At 44.9% G+C, this 6,000-nt stretch overlaps 1 protein-coding gene across 2 annotated transcripts in view; it reads right to left on the reverse strand.

Moving 5' to 3' along the window:
- Positions 1-5,380, reverse strand: part of cnot8 (CCR4-NOT transcription complex, subunit 8) — a 36,180-nt gene extending 30,800 nt beyond the window's left edge. For both annotated transcript variants that reach the window (XM_085995603.1, XM_085995607.1), the window contains exon 1: positions 5,359-5,380. The gene's annotated coding sequence lies outside the window, so the exon portion shown is untranslated. The remainder of the gene's footprint in view (positions 1-5,358) is intronic.
- Positions 5,381-6,000: the final 620 nt, after the last annotated feature.

Consider the following 6,000-nt stretch of genomic DNA (forward strand, 5'->3'; position numbering starts at 1 on the left):
AAATTGAAGCGGTCATAAAAGCCCCAGCACCTGAAAATGTTTCACAATTAAGGTCGTTCCTGGGATTAATAAATTACTATCATAAATTTTTACCGAACTTATCAACTCTTCTACACCCTCTTAATGAACTGCTACAAACAGGAGTAATTTGGAAATGGAACGAAGACTGTAAACGTGCCTTCCATAAATGCAAAGACTTAATCACATCCGAAGAAGTTTTGGCTCATTACAACCCATCACTGCCAATCAGACTGGCATGCGATGCATCCCCTTACGGCATAGGAGCAGTATTATCGCATAAATTCCCTGATGGCTCAGAACGGCCGATAGCTTTTGCGTCACGCTCATTGAACTCAGCTGAGCGTAACTACGCCCAAATCGACAGGGAAGCACTCAGCCTGGTATGGGGAGTGAAGAAATTCAACCATTACCTACACGGACAAAAATTTACCTTGTTGACTGACCATCAACCCCTCATCTCCATATTCAACCCTAAAAAGGGTGTTCCCATTATGACAGCGCAAAGGCTACAGAGGTGGTCCCTTTTTCTAGGGGCACACCAATACAACATAGAATACAAAGGATCAAAACAGCATGGGAATGCTGACGGTTTATCACGCCTACCGTTGCCAACGGTAGAAGAGGCACCTACAGTAGACCCAGTGGAGATGTTCCACTCTACCATAGTGGAATGTCTACCAGTAACAAATTCTGCCATTGAAAGGGAGACGAGAAATGACCCGACTCTCTCACGGGTCTACGATTTAACAGTGAAGGGATGGCCAGCACATGGCGAACCACTGTTGCCAGCATTCTCGCAAAGAAGAGAACAGCTGTCAGTATGCCGAGGAACCTTGATGTGTGGATCCAGAGTGGTGATTCCACCCAAACTCCAGGATAAAGTGCTAAAGGAGCTTCACGAGGAGCATCTGGGTGGAGTGAAAATGAAGAACCTAGCCAGGGCGTTTGTATGGTGGCCAGGTATCGATGGAGACATCGAAGAAATGACCAAGAGCTGCCTAGGATGCCAGAAGGTCCAAAACGTTCCACCACAAGCTCCTCTACATCCATGGGAGTGGCCCTCATCTCCCTGGCAGAGGGTACGCATCGACTTTGCTGGTCCAAATGGACTCAATGTTCTTAATCGCGGTTGATGCACACTCCAAGTGGCCGGAGGTAATAAAGATGTCCTCCACCACCACGGAAAAAACCATCACAGTATTAAGAACCATATTTGCCAGGAATGGGCTGCCGGAACAGATCTGTTCTGATAATGGACCACAATTTGTGTCCGAAGAATTCAGGAAGTTCTTAAAAAACAATGGGGTTAAGCACTACACGTCCGCCCCATACCATCCCGCCACCAATGGATTGGCTGAAAGGTTTGTCCAGACCTTCAAGAAGGCCATAAAGGCCATGGGTAATGAAGACATAAAACTTCAGCACAAGGTGGATAACTTCTTGTTCGCATACAGGAATGCAACACATATGGTTACCAACCAAACTCCCGCCATGATGTTCTTCAATAGAAACCTAAGATGCCGGCTGGATTTGGTCAAGCCCAACATCAGAAGGGACGTGGAGAACCGGCAGTTTCAAGGCATGAATGAAAGGCCAACTAGAACCTTCCAGATAGGTCAACAAGTTTTGGCCCGGGACTACCGTACTGAGAAATGGCAGCCTGGAACTATCTGCACACGACTAGGACCACTGATGTATACCGTGGACATCGGAGAAAGCATAAGGCGCCATGCTGACCAAATCATAGAGTCATCCGAAAAGGGACAACCTACACCACAACTCTATACGCCTAATGATGAAGTAGAGATACCCCTATCTACCTCCGATCCGGTGATACTGGAACCCGATGAACCCGACACTGGCATTCAAGCCGAATCAGCCTTGCCAAAAGAACCGACTACACCACCAGAAACTACTTATCCGGACCGAGTCAGGAAGCCTCCAGAGAGACTGACTACAGCAATGTGTATATTATTTTTCTTATATGTAATTAATAATTACTTAAAATATGATGTACTGGTTAGCTAAAAGGGGAGGAATTGTAGTGTATGTGCCTTTAAGAGCCCCATGTGTGCTGTAATGCCGGTAATGGCCACTCGGGCTATATAAGCCTGTATATTGTGTTATATCTGTTAGTACCCCTCCAGACTTTGCTTAGTAAACACCTATGAACCAACTCCTGTCTTCAGTGTCTCTATCAACACACGGACACTACATATGTCCCCTTGTTATTCTACTGCTAATACTGAGTCTATGTCCCCTTGTTATTCTACTGCTAACACTGAGTCTATGTCCCCTTGTTATTCTACTGATAATACTGAGTCTATGTCCCCTTGTTATTCTACTGATAACACTGAGTCTATGTCCCCTTGTTATTCTACTGATAATACTGAGTCTATGTCCCCTTTTCACAGATTTGCCAGCCAGTGGAAACAACCATCATCGATGACACACGCAAAGCCTTCAATAATTTTGTAAATTAACGGATCCCCCTGAACCACCTTCGTTCCAGTGGGAAAAGAAAATCAGAACCTTTCTTCATCTCTCATTCTTTTTATAATGAGTGAATCTTTGCTGTACCTTTTCCATGGCTTTAATATGCTTATAATAAAACACCCACAACTGCACATAATGCTTCAGTTGTAACTGAACCCATGAAAAGAAAAAAAAACTTACATAGAAACATAGTAGGAGCAGGAGTAGGCCATTCGGCCCCTCGAGCATGTTCCGCCATTTAATGAGGTCATGGCTGATCATCCAAATTCAGTACCCTGTCCCTGCTTTCTCCCCATATCCCTTGATCCCTTTAGCCTTAAGAAATATATCTAACTCCTTCTTGAATATATTTAATGAATTGGCCTCAACTGCCTTGTGTGGTAGAGAATTCCATAGGTTCACCACTCTCTGGGTGAAGAAATTCCTCATCTTAGTCCTAAATGGCTTACCCCTTATCCTTAGAATGTGACCCCTGGTTCTGGACTCCCCCGCCATCGGGAACATCCTTCCTGCATCTAGTCTGTCCAGTCCTGTCAGAATTTTATAGGTTTCGATGAGATCCCCTCTCAATCTTCTAAACTCTAGCAAATATAAGCCTAATCGACTCAATCTCTCCTCAGACGTCATTCCTGCCATCCCATGTATCAGTCTGGTGAATCTTCGCTGCACTCTCGCCATGGCAAGAACATCCTTCCTCAGATAAGGTGACCAAAACTGCACACAATACTCAAGGTGTGGTCTCACCAAGGCCCTGTACAACTGCAGCAAGACATCCTTGCTCCTGTACTCTAATCCTCTCGCTATGAAGGCAAACATACCATTTGCCTTCTTAACCGCCTGCTGCACCTGCATGCTTACCTTCAGCGACTGGTGCACAAGGACACCCAGGTCTCGTTGCACTTCCCCTTCTCCCAATCTATTGCCGTTCAGATAATAATCTGTCTTCCTGTTTTTGCCACCAAAGTGGATAACCTCACATTTATCCACATTATACTGCATCTGCCCAATCACCCAACCTGTCCAAATCATACTGGTTTCTCTGCATCCACGCACACATGCCCACCCAGCTTTGTGTCGTCTGCAAACTTGGAGATATTACATCTAGTTCCCTCATCTAGATCATTTATATATATTGTGAATAGCTGGGATCCTAGCACCGATCCCTGCGGTACCCCACTAGTCACTGCCTGCCACTCGGAAAAAGACCCAACTCTTTGCTTCCTGTCTGCCAACCAGTTCTCTATCCAAGACAGTATCTTACTCCCAATCCCGTGTGTTTTAACTTTGCACGCTAATCTCTTATGCGGGACCTTATCGAAAGCCTTCTGAAAGTCCGAATACACCACATCCATTGGTTCTCCCTTATCTATTCTACCAGTTACATCCTCAAAAAATTCCAGTAGATTAGTCAAGCATGATTTACCTTTTGTAAATCCATGTTGACTTTGTCTGATCCTGTCACTGTTTTCCAAGTGCTCTGCTATTACATCTTTTATAATGGACTCTAGCATTTTCCCCACTACCGATGTCGGGCTTACTGGTTTATAATTCCTCGTTTTCTCTCTATCACCTTTTTTAAATAGTGGGGTTACATTAGCTATCCTCCAATCCATGGGAACTGTTCCAGAGTCTATAGAATTTTGGACTTGCAGTTATAGAACACCTTTCATGACCTCGGGATGTCCCTCAGTACAGCAAAATAAGTACTTCTGAAGTGTAGTCATTACTGTATTGTAAAGACAACCAATTTGCACACAGCAAGATCCCAGAAACAGCAATAAGATAATGACCAGATAATCTGTTTTAGTGATGTTGGTTCAGAGATAAATATTGGCCAGGACACCAGAACTCTGCTGCTCTTCTTCAAATAGTGTCATGGGATCTTTTATGTCCAGTCGAGGGGGAAGATGGAGCCTTGGCTTAACACCTCATCTGAAAAACAGCATCACCAACAGTGCAGTAGTCCCTCATTGCCGCACTCAGGTGTCAGTCTGAATTAAGTGCTCAAATTTCTGGAGTAAAGCTTGAACCCCCAACCATCTGACTCAGTTGAGAGTAGCACCACTAAGCCAAGGCTGACACCTTGCCTAAACTCATTTATTTCTCTGTATCTGCCCTATCGAATCCCGTTCTTTTTTTAAACACCTCAATTAGATCACTCCTCAACCATCTAAACTCAAAGGAATACAAACAAAGCTTATGCAACTTGTCCTCATGATTTAACCCTTCAAGCCCTAGTATAATTCTGGAGAATCTACACTGTATCCCTTCCAAGGCCAGTACATTTGTCCTGAAGTGTGGTATGCAAAAGCAGTACATCACACAGAGTCTGACCAAGGCTCTGCACAACTGAAGAATAACTTCTTCCACTTTGTGAATAAGGCCAGTATTATATTAGCCTTTTTGATTACTTTTTGTACCTGTGCACAAGCGTTTAGTGATTTGTGCTTATGGACACCTAAGTCTTCAAGTCACATTCAATTTTGTGTTCAATGCCTTAAATATCCGACAGTCTTCCTAGCCGGGCCATATTTATTTTCTGCTAAGAGTCTGGGCTCATTCCCAAGAGACCGATGTGCTATCGCTGTACACTGGCCTCCTTTAGTTTCTTTCTCCAGAAACCCGACGGAGTCACCAGGGCAGATGGTCATTCAGAAGCGGTCAAATAGCCGCAGATAAATACAAGACGGATTCTCCCAACTGGAAATAAAATCTTAGACTTGCAGCCAGAGCCGCCGCCGCCGCCCGAGCCGACACTTTTATTGGATTTTAAAACAACTCGAGTCCCACCGGCCCCAGGAACCCTCCAACCTCAACCAACCCGCCTGCCTCTGCTCCCACCTGCCGATAGCCCAGGCCCACACCAGCCGCCGCCATCTTTGCGCCCTGTGATTCTCACGTGATCATAAATTTGCATCCACTGACGTCAGGGCCAACGTGCGATCGATAACGTCCGCTCATTCGCCCGTTTCAAAGAGGTCGCGCGAGCGAGGACGCCGATTGGTCGGCGCGTTTGAAAGCTGTCAGCTGACGGGTAACCTTCATTCATTGACGTCGTGGGGGTCACTGCTGTAAAATGTCGTCTGTTTCGAGGATTTAACCTGCCAGCTGCTTGCTGCTAGTGCCAGGTGATTTTAAACTTTTCCTCATACACTGCCAAAAGTATTCTACAGAAGCAAAGTTATCCTGAAGGGTGGGGGGAAAAAGGGAACAATGACTCCTGAACAACCTGGTACAAGTGCATATGTGACAGTGTCTGAAGAAGATAGAGACCAAACTCTTGCAGAGCCTGAAAATCAAAATACACTGAGGAAGACACTTGTGGATGTGAGACTACTGAATTCATACCTCAGTTCCATTGAAGAGACCAGGCAAATATATGAAATAAAGCTCGACACACTTGATACCATCTTGGCAGATTTTATTGTCTCTGTGCGTAAAAAGAATGGAGATGAATTTGAACCTAGTTCATTACGAGGAATT

Source organism: Somniosus microcephalus, chromosome 8 (genome assembly GCF_052327205.1).
Source record: "Somniosus microcephalus isolate GS21.2 chromosome 8, FLI_Smic_1.0, whole genome shotgun sequence".
NCBI classification, from domain to species: domain Eukaryota; kingdom Metazoa; phylum Chordata; class Chondrichthyes; order Squaliformes; family Somniosidae; genus Somniosus; species Somniosus microcephalus.